The 19,114-nt window shown below is 37.3% G+C and overlaps 1 pseudogene; it reads left to right on the top strand.

Annotated features, from left to right (window-relative positions):
• LOC149142101 (uncharacterized) overlaps positions 1 to 18,282 on the top strand; it is a 40,441-nt pseudogene extending 22,159 nt beyond the window's left edge.
• The last annotated feature ends 832 nt before the right edge of the window (positions 18,283 to 19,114 follow it).

Genomic DNA, 19,114 nt, shown 5'->3' with positions numbered 1-19,114 from the left:
GAGGGATGTGGTCTCTTGGAGTAAATTGATTGGGATCTCCACCCAACATGGGTATAGTGAGGAATCCCTCCAATAGTTTTGTGAAATGCATAGGTCTAGCACAAGGTTGAATTATATTACCTTCAATAGTGCCCTCAATACTTGTTACCTTACACTCCATTGAGCAAGGAAGACATCTACATGGCTTGATAATCATAAGTGAACTTGAATTGGATGTATTTTTCGAGAGTTCCCTTGTAGACATGTATACTAAATGTGTTGGAGTATAGATGATGCACACCTTCTATTTGATAAAATGGTTATGTGAGATGCCATTTCATGGACATCAATTATTACGAATTTGGAACCTTAGAGAGTGCACACCAATTATTTAATATAATGCCTACAAGGAATGCAGTTTCTTGGAATGCAATGATGGCAACATATGCCCAAGTTGGCTATGGTCAGAAAACCCTACATATTTTTAGAGAAACGTTTTTGGCAAGGATGAAAACAGATTGGGTCACCTTTGTTAGTGTTTTAAGTTCATGTGCCCATTTAGCGACTTTGAAGTAAGGCAGGCAAGTCAATGTACACACTATCAGAAGTGAACTCAAGTCAAAATAGGAAGCCACCTGACTTGAAGACTACCATGCACATCGAACTGGTGGGCCATGCAATCTGGCGAAAGCTAGCTACTGCGGGGTTTGAACCTGCAACCTGCCAACAACAACACCCACATATGAGTTTGCAACGAAAGTGGTATTCCTAGTGAGAGATTAGAATTTGCAAGGGAAGTGTTTGTTAAAATGCCACTAACAATATGCGTTGAGGCAGTGCAAATGGTCTCACTCTCAAGTTTGCTCCCCAAGTTTAACAAAGGGTGGATCAGTTGCACAAGTAGCACCAAATGCCTCTATATTCAGACATTCAATTTTATTTCAAGTTGCTCTAATCTCAAACATAGCTTTGTTGTTATTAAATATCCACTTAAGACGTCATACGATTGTCGCGTCTTATAAATTTACAATTTGGCACATAGCAGTCGCCAGGAATGTTTACAAAGATCCAAAATCATTGTAGCCTCTTCCATCTTTTTCAAAGAAAACTTTCACCAAGTTGGTAATATTTCTATTTCGACAAAAATGAAGACCCCCTCTTCGGGTCTATAATGTATTTTGTTATTGGAATGGTTCATGCCTATTTTCAAAGCGTTGCAATATTTGTCAGATTGGTAAAAATCTTTGCAAAATAAATGTTTTATTGCACTAATTGCATAGATATGGACTTGAATTCCATCTGCGTCAGTGTAACTACTTCCTGGTTCTGGTGCAAACAAACATATTATTAGAGTGGCACTTGAATTCTGGCACTTGTATCAAAGTGGTGGTTCCCTGATATTTTATATTGTGAATGGGTGACTGAAATATAGGACTCTTGACCCGCGTGCAAAAATATTTCATTTCAAGGATTTGGTGATATACCCAATGTGTATATTGTAGACTAGGATGCATACACAGTAGCGGTCGGGATTCGACAATGAAGCACTAGTCATGTCTTCATGACCCAAATGCAAGAAGTTTGAACCCACATGTCCAAAATGTCATTTTTGGTATTTGGATAGATATGTAGTATGTATATGTAGTAGGATGAGTAAATATATATATCATATACTCGGTCGTTGTGGACATACAATGAGGTTCTAATCAAGCACACTATGAAAGACAGACTACTACAGTGTCTAAGAAATTATTCAACCTCTTGTCTTGTCAAGAACCAAGAAAAAAAAGTATGAACAAAGAAATTGAATGCATATATATTTTGAGCCATGATTGTCCTACTTTTGGGTTGATTTGATACGGACCATTGTAGACTTTACAATCGAATGGAGTAGTGAAGCTGAAAGGGGAAGTTTAGAGTAGGTAATGAGCATAGGATGAATGTTGCCATCATATCAAAGGCAAAATCTTCCCATCGTAGGCTTCAAAACCATGTGGATATACAAAACATACATGGGTATTTGCATTGTTATTATGGGAAGTATATATTGTCTTAGCATGCCTTAAAATGATGTGGTAACTTTCAAGACAAATAAGTATTAGCCTTTGCTATCTTGTTATTCTGGCCTTTTTGGGTTCATGGCTGCCTCTGGTCTTCCCGATTAGAGTGTTTTCTAACATAGCACGGGGCACAAGGAAATGCAGTGAAAGTTGTGGGAATGCCTCAATTCCATATCCTTTCTATATCAATTCAAGGCATTGTCAGCTGGATGGATTCAAATTGCAATTCTATAACAATACTGTGAGGATTTAAGTGAACAACCTTTACTATAAGTTTCTCATTAGATGGGATCATCATCAATCCTCTCTAATCTTCCTATCCTAAAAACCTCAAGGGCTTCAGTGTTAAAGGCATGAAAAATTATGCAATTTCTGTCAGCAACTTTCTCCAGTTATCTGACTGCAAGAACACTCTAGATTGTCTGTTGAAGTGCAATATTCCTTATATGCAGAGCTGCAATGAGCAGTGCATGTTTGATAGGACATTTTTCTATCCCTTTCTGAATGAGACAATATGGCACCATGGAGATGATGACTTTGCTCACTTCTCCTAGTTGCAGTGCCAGAGTTTCATTAGTTGGATACTCACACCCATATTGACCCGTTTGGATGCAAAGTGTGGGCTAAGTGGGAATTGGGTGTTATCGGCACTTTTTGATGATGTTCACTATGACCCCAATGTGGTCTATCAACATGCAGTAGATGTAACTGACAATGTGAGGTGTGCTTCTAAAGATGGCTATAGAGGAGATGAGTTATGTCAAGGCACTGGATACGTAAGAGTACGCAAAAAGTATGGTGAGTAGTCATACGATAAGGATTGTCGAAGAGATCACAATGCAACAAAGAGAATAGTCCTTGCGACTGGGCTTGTGGTAGCAAGTCTTATTGCACTTGCTTTACACAGACAACATAGATAATCTCATTTTTGAATTAGACAGTCCAGGGAGGAAGCCAACTTGCAAACCTTCTACCTATGCACTCTAAAGAATTCAAACTTGATCTATTCTCTTACAAGATGTTGGAGAAGGCCACTAAAATCTTTGCTACTACAAAAAAAAAGTGTGGACATAGTGCTTGTGGGACTATATATGCTGGGAGGCTTACTGATGGTCACCTTGTTGCTATAAAAGGGATCCATTTTGGGAGTTCTCATGGAGTAGATCAACTATTAAATGAAATTAATATCTTCTCAACAGTGAAAAGAAATAAAACTTAATACAAATTCTTGGTTTTGTTTATTAACTGAATTTGTCTCTACTTGAACTGAGGGTTTATATATACTAATGTTGATGAAGCCATGATATAATTGCCTACATTGTTTACCTTGTTGTTAAAGTATGTTAGAATTCTAGAACCAAGTCAGTAAGAAGTAGAGTTCATCTCTGTTCTACCTATGATTATCATATTAGGTTGAGTACTCCCTACTTACTGTTGTTATTCTGCTAGTATCCGATTCTGCAAATCAGTGTTCTAGAGATTAGATTATTGCATACAAGGTACAAGAGCTATGTGCCATCATTTGCAGAGCAATGCATTCAAGCAAGATAAAGGGTTGTGAATGAGTTGAAGTCATCCACTCATCAGGTAGTGAACAAATTGGATAAAAGAGAGCAGCAGTCAGTTTCTCAGTTGGAGCACTCTAATGAAAACCATAATTCCCTAGACTCTATTTATTATCAAGCATAACTATTGGATCAAATTCAAAGGTTGTACAGGATAAAATGACAAATGTTATAGATCAGTGCAATTCCATTTTTTTGAGCAATCTCATCAGATAATTGGCATTTAATTTAAATTTCAAGAATAGTAGTTTGATATGCAGAAGACTGTGGATACTAGTATGGTTGATCTTCAAAAGTTCTATGTAAGATTAGGACAAGATATAGGGTACCTTCAAAAATTAACTTCACAGATATAAAAGAAAATCACTGAAGTGGCTAGCACTGTATCATCTCAATTAGACAATATTCAAAATAAAACAGATGACATTGGCAATGCAGTGACTTTGTCATTGGGTCAACAGAAACTATTACTGGATAACCAAAGTCTTGCTTTGCAAGGCCTTGATACTCATACACAAACTCAAGCTGAAGCATTTGAATAAAGCAAGTATCAGTACAACAGCTTGCTGATAATGCTTGCCAGCACTAGCTTTAGTTCACTAGAGGAGCTTTAGCCAACTCATAATTGCCTAGCACAGAGCTCCTCTATGGCTTTTTCAACTCAGGAAGAATTTGAGTCAAAGAAAGCCACTATGGTCATGGCTCAGAACAAGTTATCTTGATTTCAAAATGCCATTCTTCTTGAATCTCGGGCTATTAATACCATCTTCTTCTACTTGATTATGATGTGTGTGCTCTATATGTTGATAAAAACAAAAGAAAACCAATAAGGTCAGATGTGTTTTGTACTCTGTACTTTGCATATCATTTGCCATTGAGTTCATCATAGCCCATTTTAAAGGCAGTGTCTTTCACAACAACGCTGGATTTCCTCAGAGACATTTTATGTAAGAACAACATTTTCATATACTCTTGCTCTCTTGGGAGTTCAATATTTTTGACTCGTATACCGTCGGCAACAATGGAACCCAAAAGACAGCACATAAACTTTTTTAATGTGCTAAATATTGAAAGGCACTCTTACTAAATATTTTGCACTTCAATGTTGCCAAGTTAATATACATGTATATTAGGAATATAACACCCCATGGGATCACCATCGCTGATGCATTAACACTCATGAAATTGACCGATAAACTTTTCTTGGGAGTTCAATATTTTTGACTCGTATCCAAATAATGGAACCCAAAAGACAACACATCAATTTCTTTGAGTAACCACAAAACAGCACAATAATTTTGATTAATTAACAATATATGACAGGTTTAGGATTCCTGTGGGATGGAATATATGGTTGTAGGTTTCCTAGAGAATTTACCAGTGTTCATCCTGAAGATGAATCCAGTTGAGGATTCAAAACATCAACCATTCTGGAAGATGAACACTAGTAAATTCTCCAGAAAAACCTACAACCTAACAATGAATTCTTTGCTAATTCATCAAGAGGCATGATATAAACAAAAGGTACAACGTGACAGACTCAACACATACAGAAGAATGGCATCACATGATTGACAAGTTGCAGATTGATTAGCCAACCCGCTATATGTGAAGCATCTCAAAGGCACAAAATCGAATTGCATACAACATACTATTTCAGGTTCTATATGTTTCACAATGGCATTTCTTCTGTGTGAATCCTATGGCATATACAGTCAACCCTATAGGAAGACCTGATGCCTAATTTTCCCCACACAAGAATTCTTGCAAAATCTATTAAAAATTTCAAAATGATATGCTGACTAGAATAGGGGCTAGATTTTGCTATAATGTGCCCATAACAGATCAAGGCACTAGTCTTCTTTCCTTATTAATAAGAAAAAATCCAAAATTATTCTCTCTTTTACCCCATTTTGTTTCATTCTGCAATCTAGAATTTTACTCGATATCAGAGTCTGTTTGAACCATAAAAATCCCAAAAAATATATCATAAACTTGGCTCTACTTCCCTCAAGCAAATCATGTGAAATTGACCTAAAAATCCTAGGACATTTTGCTTGTAGGGGCCCTTGAAGTGTGCTTTGTTGAAAGATCTTAATAGGGCAAAGATGGTAATAGTTATAAACCATGAGGGTTACTCATCCACTAGGTGAATAAATATTCACTTGTGAAAGTTCCCTACTTCTCAATAATCATAGAAATAGACTTTACATTCTCAATGCCAATGAAAAGCTAATAAACAGTGTGCAGATTTGGCTTCCATAAATGCTTGTTATCTCTTTTTAGTGATATGTTATATAATTATTTATGTTTGCTTGGAATTTTTGCATAATTGATTATAAGTGTCATACTATGGTTTGTTAATATTATGAACAATTTTTTAAGTAGAATGATTAAATTGGTTTAGATGTACACTCCAACATGCACATGCAAAAAATATAACTAATTAGGTCACACATAAAGCTAATGGCATTTATGGAGTCATGAAAAACTAAAAATCAATGTGTATCCTAGGGTTTAGCAATGAAAATTACCTTCAAGATGTTGAAAATAGCATCGAGGTCCACCAAGCTTTGTCGTAAATATCTATAGAGGAATCCCAAAAACTGTAAAACCAAGGTACAAATTATAAATTTCTTTGATCACAATCATGGAAAATTTTAGGGGCTAATGTTCGCCCAGTGGGCTAATTTTGCATGATTTTCCACAAAAAATATTCGCCAATTTCCAATTTTTATAAAAGATTATTCGCCCAAGTTTTAGAATATAAAACCATTTTACCTTAAAAATCGCCAACATTATATAGAGACTATATATAAAATCATTATAATTTTGAATAATTTTACAAATATATCAATAAACATTTTATAGTTTGCATATTAGGTATTAGTGAGATTCGCCAATGTTTTAAAATTCAAGAAAATTTTCCATCCTTAAAATTTTCCTTGATCACAATCCAACAAAATTCGAATAAATTACATGAAACACCATTTAAAGAATTTGTATCCCAAGCAAAATGGGTAACTACAAAGAATTATTTTCATAAAATGTAATAAAGAATCTAAGTTACTGAAGTTTTTTTATTTCAGATTGTCACTTTTCTTCTCATAAAATGTAATAAAGCATCTAACTCACTGAAGTTTTGATTTCAGATTGTCACTTTTCTTCTCATAAAATGTAATAAAGCATCTAACTTACCGAAGTTTTGATTTCAGATTGTCACTTTTCTTCAAGTTTTTATTTTTTAGTGTGAGAATGTATCTGGTCATTGAATACAATGGACCTGTATGTTATAAAAGCTGATTTTAGTGCCAGTGTGGATTGAGGACGGAATGCTATTGTTTGGTTTGGAAGTGGAACCTGCCTTTCACGATGGGAATGGATAGGGTATTGGTAGAAAATTGGTTATTCATTATGATATAAATGTATTTTTTGATTGTCTATGGGTATCATTCCAACAATGATAAATTGAAACTCTGGGGCATCACACCTGCTTCATTGCCAAACCTGAAAAGGTGCTTGTGTCTAGACAGTTTATAAGTTCTAGAGAAAGAAAATTTTGTTACGATGCTTGTTACCATGCAAAAAAAAAGTTATATGGTACTAAAATTTCTTCCTTGAGGTCAAGTAGAGATTTGAAAATAAGCTATTTGAAGCTCCATGCCCAAGATATTTTAAAGAAGATGTATAAGTGCCAAATGCCACCATTCCAGAATTGGAAGTACCAAGGGAATCTCAATTCTAAAAGCATTTCATTTTTGAAGAACTTCCATAGTGATAAGAATAACATCCTGCAAAAGATCCTAACATGCATCCATACAAACAAATCATTCAACAAGCAGATGTTAAGTGCTAGAATAATGCAAAAGATTATGAGAGATGCTCTAGAATTGGTTTTGATCTGCCATGTTATAGTTGATATACCTTGGTAATAATCAAGTAGAAGTCAAGTGGAGGCTTTCTCAGGTTAACACTATTGAGTTTTGGTATGAACTGTGTAAAAATATTTAATCTGACACATTTTGCTCGAAGATTTCACTTCTTTGATGATGAGTGAAATGTTAACTCGAAACAAGTTAGATTAAAACATCTTCACAGTCCCAAAAAAAACTCAGATAAAAGTAGTGGTAGTTATATTAGTAATAGTGTTGGTTACAATAATTAATCTTCACAAAGAGTTATAAAGTTATGACCCCTTGCTAAGATATACAAGAAAGCATATATGCCTTGGCTCTCATTATTAGTGACCCTCCATCAATTGACCTATATGGATTAATTAAATAAAAGTTTCAACTTCTGCTTGCTTTTCCATTGTATGGGACTTGTCAGTCCTGATGAAATGAGTGGTTGTGGACCTTGAAGGTACACCATATAACAAAATTGTGGTTGTTAGAAGTTCAAGGTCTTTCAATTTGTTTTATTTGTGCAGATTTAATGCCATTGAATTTCAAGATGTAATCAAGTACATGGTGTGCATGTTAGCCATGCTGACTGAAATATACGCCTAGTAAAGAAAGACTAGACAAAGACAGACTTGTCTGTTTCGCTAAACATGTAGGATGTGAAAATGTAATAAAGGGTATTCTAATTGAATCTCGGGGATTGATTTGAATCATGGAAGGGCTTCATCTGCTTGCAACTGATGTTGCATGGAGCCAAAGTAATGGTCATCTTCCTCACAAATTTAACTGTTGAAATTTTGTTAAAATTGGAGACTGGGGCCGAATTCCACATTGGGAAGGTCTCTTGAAGAAGATAATTATGGCATTGAATTCATCTTTCCGAGAGGACCAAAATCAACCTAAAATTCATCGAATTTGGTTAAGGAAAAGTGTGTTTTTGAATCTATGTTTCTATCATATAAAATCATCAAGGTCGGCCTCACATATATGTCGGCTCAATAAGCCCAAAAGTCACGTCTCTTCAACCCCATTGAATTGTATATAAAGAGGTGCCTTTCAACCTCATTTGACACAACTCAAGGGCTCTAATATGTCTCTGAGGTAGCCGCAGCTTGAAGGAGCTAGGAGGACAAGTATTGGATAAGTTTTCGGTGTGTTCTTCCTTCCATAGGTTCGATCTTGAAGCAGTATGGCAGTTGTAGGTCAGGGCAGAGAATTTTGGTGAGATTTCTCCTCTATTGAAGGATGCATGTTCTTGTTATCATTTCAGGAGGGCCGCAGGATTTTTGAGTCTTGGACAGGGGGCCGAAAGGCTGTTCTAAGGAGCAGAACAGGTCGCAGTACAAATAGACATGAATCCTTGATGGAGGCTATTTGTAGCACAGAACCTTAGATCAGGTTTGCCTAAGGAAGGACCGCAGCAAGTGTCTCAAGATCTGGGCTAATCTACAAGCCCTAACTGCAGATCTTCAACCTCAGAACTCGTCAACTCTTTGACCAGGCTTCACTACTCAATTTGGGACTGTCTTGTCCTCTTTATAATCAGAAAAGGAAGTCGCTTGAAGCATACCAGGACCGAGATCATTTTGGAAGTTGGAACCTATTGTCTGGGTTGTATATTTGGCACATGGTCAGTGGTTCTAGTCATCATATTGACAAGTCAACCTTGACATTGATTGTACTCTATTTCTCTCTTTCTCTGCTGAACATTTGATATTGATAATCAGAATATTTGGTCAAAGGTTTTCCCCATCTTGGGGTTTTTCCCTAGCTTGTGCCAATTATTATGTTCTATGGTCTTGGCTTGTCTTCTGATTCGATCATATGTTCTTCCTTAAGTTGCTATCAATGTAATAATGATTCAGTGCTAATGAAAGTGAAATGGACTAACAAATGGGCTAATATAGAATTTGAAGTATCTATCTTAAGCAAGAACATGTCATCCTAAACTCAACGTGTTATCAGAGCTCAGGTGAGGACAAGCCCAAACAAGAGTGAAAGAGAAAGCATCACTAAGTGAAGTTTGTTGATCAACAACAGAAAGAAGGATGAATTCGTTGTTTTGAATCAGAAATCAAAGAAACCTTGTACCAGACCAAGTGTCCACAAGGTCTGATTTAGAGCTCCTTTCTCTTGAAGAATATGTATGGAAATAGCCACAGTTGAGGTTGCAGATCTATGGTTTGTCAGAGTTTCAGAGAGGACTGAAAAGAAGGTCAGTTTCATAGTATCATACCTAGAATCAAGTTCCTATTTCAAGTCAAGATCCAAGTGCATTATTTCAGAGCATTCTGATCAAAGTGAATGGTCCAAGACAGAGAATTTGAATATCTCTAAATATTTACGGTCCTGGGATGCTAACACACAACAAAGAAGTTTTCTTTTGTTTTTCTTCTAGACCAAGGAGCTGTATATTTTGCAGACCTGTATTTTGGTGAGGTGTATTCCTTTCTCTTGCTGGTAAAGAACCGAAGTATTTTGAGGACATCCTCTTGTATATCCCAGACTGAAAAATATCAAGCAGTCCAATTTTGATATGGTCATCCTTGAGGTATAAGAAAGAAGTCTCATTGACAAGCCCCAATTAGGGCATCAATTGCAGAACACCGAAGTTTTTTTTCATTTTGCAGACCTAAAGACCTAAGACACAACATAAGTCTCTTGTTTATGGGAAATTATTCTGCAAGGTGAAGAACGAAGTTTGTGTCTAATCTCTGTGGGTTTGGATCTGAGAATATTCTACAGGACTTGAAAGATCGTTACAGGTCTCTTAAGCTAAGTCTCATCTTCTGTAGGTTCAACACAAGACTATATATGACATCATTCTTGTGCAATTGTGAAGGATCTGTGACAATTCTTCTGTATTGTCTGGGTAGCAAAGAGTTTAGGGCACCGATTCAGAAAAGAGCTTGAAGGTTCAGGCCACTGAAAGGCATTCTCCAAGGTTGGCCTTCATTGCAAATTTTTTTATTGAGAATCATCATGGAAAGTGATTATCTGCCTATAGAAAAGTAAGAGACATGTTGAATTAATTCTCTTGAAACTTGAATAAACAATTCCTAAAGAAAGCTATAGTGCACTTTTGGTAGAAGGAAAAATTGAAGGCTCATCTCAATGACTGTATATGTATCCCTGATACGGCCTTTACAGTAAAGAGACTTAAAGGATAGTTGCAATATTATTGCTGAAAGGACTTCATCAATATTTGCAGTGTTACTACAAAAGGTCAAGCATCCTTTCACAGTAGTAAGGGAAGAGAAAATTCATCATTGCCCTACAGCAATTGCTTAAGACTATCAATTTGACACATTACCATTGTAATAGTAACCGTTTTTATGACAGTAATCCTAAATTTTTCATGATAGTCCACCTGTGGGTCTAACTGAAGAATACCTGTGGTAAGGAAGTTCTGAAGATCACACTGTTTCACTAGCACGGAGATCTTCTAGAGTTTGCTGGCATGGTATTGAATGAGTGGTTTGTATATCAAGGCCATCAACCTGAAGGGATCCGTAAAAGCATCAACCAGCCTAATCCTTGTGATGTACTGTTGATAGCAAGATGCTTCAAGTACAAAAAGGATCATTACACTTGAGGTGTAATTATTATTAACGCACACAGAACAGAGAATAGTATGCAAGTTGTTTCAGATTCTTTTGATTAATATATAATTCTAGACCAGAGCTTTTAAGTTTAGAGACGCCAGAGGCTCCACTGGGAGTTTTCATGACAATAATCAATAAGATAGTATCTTTGTGACTTTAATGTCTATAAGAACTTGATGAGTTAAGCAATCAGCAAAATGTTTTTAATCAGAGAAGTGCAGGAGGAATGGAGGAGCAATGACAATAATCATTTAAAGCAATGATGGTGGTATTTTATGTAGTGAATTGTAGCAATAATCGAAGGAGCAATGATGGTGTATGGAAGCAAACATTTACATCTTTATCTAGCAGCTGGAGGAATGGAAGTTTATGCAGCACCTTCATACTGGTACCCTTAAGTATCCTTGGAAGTCTAGCAGCTAGGAGAAAAAGTGCATGGCACTTTTGTGGATATTCCTTATAACAACCCTTATCAGCATGAAAACATATCAAATCCTATGTCTTGAAAAGCATGATAAGCAGATGGAACTGTGAGGACCCTGATCTTGACATCCTGATTATGTTACTGAGCTCCTTGATGCATTAACCCAAGATCTTATGAAAGACAGACTTACGAATATGGATGCCTGGATATCATGGACTGGGTAATTTAATTCATTGGTCATTGTCATCTAGCAAAGGAGGATAATGCAGCTATTTCTTCATTTTGGTTGAAGAAGGACCCTGATGATTCTACAAAGCTTTCTTTCTGTTCTGAGGTAAGCTTCTTAGAAGTTTGTTGTTGCAAGTGCAGTATGGAAAGTCTCTCTCATAAGAAGCTCATCAATCAACTTATCAAGGCTTCAGAACACCTGGTAGTATATCCCGATGACTCTTCCTGCCCGATGTTTGTTGACAAAGACAAGCCATGGCAGCAAATTATGGTTGATGACTTTGTCACATGGACCTAAGGAAAAGGGTCAGGTTACAGATGGCTCGGTGATTATGCTTTGGCATTGTCACTTTCCCTATATTCAAATTTCAAAGGGAGTTATGGACAAGCCATGCTGATTGTAAATATGCAACTATTGATGAGTTGCACTATTTCCTGCACTTAAAGGTCTGATGAGTTGGAAACGCTGCAAGTTTTCTTATGTATATCTTGTGGGATCCCTGGTATTCTTGATAAACACCATATTAGTCATATGCCTCGCTATGAAGACTCTGAGTCGATCTATGGATAAAGCCTCATATATTGGATATTCTGATACTAGCTCGGTTGGCAGTGTGATGGATGGAAAAGCACATTCAGTGTTGTATCCCTTGATTTGGTTGCTCTGAAAGCACTATTGAGGTTGGATGTATATAGGAGCAAGTATGGATTATTATGAAGCCAGTTTGTTGAGGAAGCTCTTCAGTGAGCCATTTGAGCATGTACTAGTAACCACCATTGTATATTGCGATATTTTTGAGTCGGGTTCATTTTTCAGGGAATCCATGTTCCACGACAGCTACAAGTATTGGGTACCGCCTTATTTTGATATGGTACATTGGAGAGCTACCAAGCTCCATCATTGTTGGTTGGATGAGCATATTACTTTCATCCTCTTGGTAAGGTCAAGATTATCTTTCTTCGGGGAGAGACTGGGAGTCGTGGATAAACCCTACTATGAGGGTCCCGGTTGAACATTGAGCTTTGGGAGCTTCTAGGGGCCTGGGGTGCTTATTGAGCTATGAGTGACTATAGAGTGAGTGGTTCACCTTCCCCTATTGGTGCGTTGTGTACAGGGTGAGTCGTTCACCTTCCCCTGTGATATCCCATGGTGGTTGACATATGTGTAGGGTGAGTGGTTCATCTTCCCCTACTGTTGATGACATATGCATAGGATGAGTGGTTCACCTTCTCCTGCAGATACCCCAGTGAGAGATGCATACAAGCATCTGTTGACATGTCAGTGGGACGTGGTTCATCCTTTCCCCACATGTAGGATGCGTGTTCCCTACGATTTGTGGTTGACATGTCGGTGGGATGTGGTTCATCCTTTCCCCACGTGTAGGATCCTTCCCACTATTGTTGTTTTTCATGCATGTAGGATGTGGTTTATCCTTTCCCTACGATGATTGTGATATGTGTTTGCAGGATGCGGTTCATCCTTTCCATACATGTGATTATGACGTGTTTGTAGGATGTTGTTTCCCCTTTCCCTACAAGTGGTTTTGAGCAGGATGTGATATATTCTTTTCCCTGCTGATTTTCTTGCATCATCCTATCCATGTAGTCCGGGACACATGGGAAGTACCTCTCATCTAGCCAATGAGTTGGGAAAAATGGTTTGGGACCATAGCACTACCGATGGACACATGTATTGTCATACTCCTTATGTCTAGGACGAATGATGTTTCTTTAACTTGATCACTTGGGATCGAGTCTGATTCACTCTTTGGTTATATGGACTGACCTTTTTCAGTGGAGAGTGGCAAGGTCTTGTGACTCACTCTCAATCAGTTCTTCTTTATTATTCATATCAGTGCTCAGCAGAGCATACCAGAGAAGAGATACTGAGATGGTTCACGATGACATGATGGCATGATTGATGTTGGATGGATTGGCAAGTGGAATTCTCCCTAGTTGAGAGGGAGTGTTAAAATTTAAAACTAGGGCCAAATTCCACTTTGGGCAGGTATCTTGAAGAAGATAATTATGGCATTTAATTCCTCTTTCCGAGAGGACCAAAATTGACCTAAATTTCATCGAATTTGGTTAAGGAAAAGTGTGTTTTTGAATTTATGTTTCTATCATATAAAATCATCAAGGTCGGCCTCACCTATATGTCGGCTCAATAAGCCCAAAAGTCACGTCTCTTCAATGTTGAAGGAAATGTAACTAGGCTAGGTCTTCATAAATGTAATTTTGATATTTGTACTTATTCAAGAAAAGAGAAATTACTTTTGTATTATTTGTCAATGAGTTTCTTGCTCTTTGAAAATAGGTCAAGCACATTTTGAAGTGCTTCTAGAGAGTCAAAGTCATATGCAATTATGATAAGACCCTTTGAGGGCATGTTACATCATGTATGACATCATACAAGGTCAAGGGAACACCTCCATGCATGGTCAAATCCTCTCCTAGCATCAACGTGGTCTCCAAGCAACAAAATGATGGGTAAAAAATGAATTATAATGCAAACTGTAAGTCGGCCTTAAAAGATAGTCAAGTTGGCCTAAAGAGGAGGGAAAAACCTCTATTTATAGAGGTTGTCCACTCCTCATTCAACGTGGAACATGGCTTTGAAATCCGCATGCAAAGAGAGACAAGAAAGTCGAAATAGGAAGTCTACAAGAGCAACAAGATAAGAAGACAAAACAACGAAGGTACAGGGTTGTCTTCTAAGGCATCAACAGCCACACATGTGATGAAGAAATGACCTATCTGCGGTCAGGTACAACAGGGAATCATAATAGAAATATCTTTGTTTTTGGGCTAATACACAAGGTCTATTAGGCCTCCCCATCTAGCAAAGAAAGGAGGATTGTTCTAGGGTTTATATCCACATGTGAGAAGACTTTAGAAGTAGACTGTTGCAGACTTGGCAGCAGACAAAGGTAGCATATTGAGAGACCTCACTTGAATGTATAACAAGGTCTACAAGGTCTCCAAGGAAAGCGAAGAAGGTCCTCCTTATAGAGAAGAAGAGAAGCCCTAATATTCTATGGTTTCCTAACTTAGAACAGTAGAAAAGGACAAAGTACTAAAGAGCAGAAGTGTCAGAAGACAGAGGTCCATATGCCAGAAGCTATAATGAAGAAAGAGGATGGATTTGAATTGTGCTTGGAGGATTCTATAGTCAAGGGTCTAGGGTTTTCTAGTTGTTCAAATAATAAGCTTCAATAAGAGAAACCTTACAAAGGGTTTCCCTCTCAAGAGTGGATAGGGTTTGTCCCTGGCAGAGAGCCAAACTTTGTGTTCTTTCTATTTTGTTTTGGTAGCAGTTTGATGAAGTACACACATATGCACTAATAAGAAGAACAAGAAGCATAAGCTAAACTAGAAAAAGTAAAAAGACTTCACAAATTGTTATCAAGTCATGGAGAATCATCACAACATTACTTTGCCCTAGATTCTCTAACATTCAACCCCATTGAATTGTATATAAAGAGGTTCCTTTAAACCTCATTTGACACAACTCAAGGGCTCTAATATATCTCTGAGGTAGCCGTAGCTTGAAGGAGCTAGGAGGACAAGTATTGGGTATGTTTTTGGTGTGTTCTTCCTTCCAGAAGTTCAATCTTGAAGCAACATGGTAGCCGTAGGTCAGGGCAGAGAATTTTGGTGAGCTTTCATCTCTATTGAAGGATGCATCTTCTTGTAATCATTTCAGGAGGGCCACAGGATTTATGAGTCTTGGACAGGGGACTGAAAGGTTGTTCTAAGGAGCAGAACAAGGCGTAGTACAAGTAGACATGAAACCTTAATGGAGGTTGTTTGTAGCACAAAACATTAGATCAGGTTTTCCTGAATGAAGGACCACGAAAAGCGTCTCAAGATTTGGGCTAATCTACAAGCCCTAACTGCAAATCTTCGACCTCAGAACTCGTCAACCCTTTGACCAAGCTTCACTGCTCAATTTGGGATTGTCTTGGCCTCTTTATAATCAGCAAAGGAAGCTGCTTGAAGTAAACCAGGGCTGAGCTCATTTTGGAACCTATTGAGTTGCAACTTTGAATACTATTGTCGATTGGTTAGGGCAGAACTTGTCTTCTATTATTTGAAGACATAATTGCAAACTTGTCTGGGCTGTATATTTGGCACATGGTCAGTGGTTCTAGTCATCATATTGGCAAGTCAACCTTGACATTGATTGTACTCTCTTTCTCTCTTTCTCTGTTGAACATTTGATATTGATAATAAGAATATTTGATCAAGGGTTTTCCCCATTTTGGGGTTTTTCCCTGGCTTGTGCCAATTATTGTGTTCTCTTGTCTTGGCTTGTCTTCTGATTCGATCATATGTTCTTTCTTAAGTTGATATCAATGTGATAATGATTCAGTGCTAATGAAAGTGAAATGGACTAACAAATGGGCTAATATGGAATTTGAAGTATTTATCTTAACCAAGAACATGTTATCCTAAACTCAACAAATTTGGATTGCCTTAAGGTTCTAGGGATCATTTTCTTTGATCTGGAAACAAAGCTCTCCATCAATTGAATCAAGGTAATATATAAGTATGGTTTCCTCTAGAACTTTAATATTTGCATGGTGATTTCTGCACAATCCGATTAAACCACTTATTAAACTCTTTTTTAGTTTCAGTCTGATTTCCTTTAGAACTACTAAGAGCAACCAATAAGTATCTATTATGTTTTCGTTCTCCCTATTTCTCAAGGAAAGCATTTTGAAGGGGGCATGCATTGAATTAATTATCAAGAAATCCTTTCCACCATTCCGCAACGCCATCCACAGGAGACAATGTGTAGCATAAAAACTATGCTGAAGCACGAAGGACTGATAACTTGAAGGCTTTAATATAAAAATACACATGTATTTGTAATAATTATTTATTACTATATATAAAATGTATGAGATGATATAAGATGATTTGAATGTACAATGAGGACCCTTCTTTCATACCTCAGCAGGTGACCTTTCGTGAACGGGCATGTCTTTTAGACATGCCCTTTCACTTAATTTTAATGACTAATTAACCTAAATAATATTTAATTATTTAATATTTATATTTATTTTATTTAGCTAATTGTTATGAATTATATTCATAACATAGCCTCTCCCTTCGGAAGCTTTGTCCTCAAAGCTTTAATACTGGGGTTTTCTTCACTTAGTCTCTGTCGATGTGTACAACTTGGTCATTGATTCGTCATGTAGCTTATCAGTACTATTTCCTTGGATTTTTTTTTTCTATATCTATATCTATATCTATATCTATATCTATACCTATACCTATACCTACACCTGCACCTGCACCTGCACCTCTACCTGTACCTCTACCTGTATATACCTGTACCTGTACCTGTACCTGTACCTATACCTATATCTATATCTATATAATTTTTTTTTAAATAATATTTTATTTTATTTTTTTTCACTGATATATATATATATTTTCGTAATAATAATAATTTAATTAATTAAATTATAATTATAATATATATATAAATATTTTTATATAGTTATGTTATATATAAATAACTATATCGTGTATATATATATATATATATATATATATATATATATATATATATGAACCAAAACACCAACGCAACGATTTGTTTGACACGATCGAAGGGTTATGCCTCTTGGCAGTATAGCATATATAAACGATTTTTTTGTCAGCCGACAGATAGAATGTGAACTGGAACGTTGAGGCAGCGTCGGGCGGGGTTTTTTAACGCCAGCAAGAAAACAACAATGCAGAGCGAATAAGTCTCTGGCGACGATACTGTAAGTTTTACTGGTCGGATGGAAAGCATCCCAAAATACGTATTTGGATGGATCCGAGCATATTGGCGTCGTGGGGGTGGCCCTGCGTAAATCAACTGCCCTTGAATCACTTCTCTTAAATCTTCATCGAATTCTTATTCGGAATCGTCTTCGGGATCCTCACTTATTTTTACCATTGGGAACACAGTATGTGGTACTTCGAAGGGTTGATGGCTATAATGTGTTATGTCGGTAATGTAGCGAATGAATGTCCTAAAGCTTTTTACGCCTCGAAGCTTTTTACGCCCTGGGGGCCTTTGACAGTGAAAACACTACCCCGATTTTCAGCATAAGCAGTTGACATGAAGGGGGATGTCCGTTCGTCATCTCCGTAAAAAGTTCCAACATCAGAGAATTTGAGAAGACTAGGGGGATGTTTAACTGTGGGATGAGTGACTTCATCAGCATAGAAGTACTCATCCTCATAGAGATGGAGCCCTAGTCCGAATTTGTTGGGCACCCTGTAATTGAGCAACGTGCTATGAAAAGTGCATACTACTGGTAACGATACCTCAGGCCTCATCGAATGCAAATCGTTGGTGATTATCAGGTCTTTGAGATCTCTGAATCCCATGGAGGAAACGAAATTTAGTAAATCATTGATATCAATTGGTTTTCAGATTACGCATCTCTTGCTGTGTACCCAGAAGAGTATTTCTCTCCCGATGGCCGGGTTGTTTCGGTGCAGGGTTGAAGTTAGGTCGTTCAATAGATTCTGCCCCATGTTTGCGAGGTCCTCATTAGAAATCTGCCTGTTTTCGCAGCGGAAAAACAAGTAACATTGTCTTTGGAGGTACGATTTCATTTGTTCGACATGGAAATGGAAGACGACTTCAGTTCCCTTTTCTAACTAAAATCTCATTTCGCCATCGCAGGGTGTTTTTGTACCTTCATGTCTATAGCTAATGATGTACCAAGGTATCAGATACTCATTGACGAAGTTTATGTGGCGTTGAGGAGATGGGGCTTTGCGGGGTGGCATCGTGGCGGATAGCTGATTAATGGATATCTGATTTCCGGGTTTTTATTTATTTATTTTGGTTTTCTACATAAGGCTCTGGTCCATAAGGTGCACCTGTTAGCCATGGGTGCAAAAGGCACTCTGCCGCCGTGATATATTTCGGTTCTGGTATATCTTTTACTAATCCATTTTTACTGTTATCAAGAGTTAACTTCTTGAATTTCTTCCTCAATTTACTTTTTTGGTTCTTTGTTAGTCCCAGAGTACTAATGCTTGCAATTGCCTTTGCGGTTGCAGAAATTAATGGCTCCTTTGGTTCCACAGAATTAGATGGGAGGTTGGTTGCATTTAGAGCTGCAGAATTCAATGGCTTCCTTGGCAGCACAGAACTCAACGACTGTTTGGTTTCGTTACTCTTTTGAGGAGGAAGTATCAGAGGTTTGCCATTTTTCCGAGGGTCCTTTGAGGAGTCAATAGCAGATACAAGAAAAACATTTTCTGGGTTCAAATCAGTTTGAATCATAGAAAGTCTGCGATGCAAATAGTCCAATCCTATCAAGGTATA

The sequence above is a fragment of the Pinus tabuliformis genome, chromosome X (genome assembly GCF_031772625.1).
Source record: "Pinus tabuliformis cultivar Carrire ecotype Pingquan chromosome X, CPIR1, whole genome shotgun sequence".
Classification (NCBI taxonomy): domain Eukaryota; kingdom Viridiplantae; phylum Streptophyta; class Pinopsida; order Pinales; family Pinaceae; genus Pinus; species Pinus tabuliformis.
This window is presented reverse-complemented; position numbering and strand designations above follow the sequence as displayed.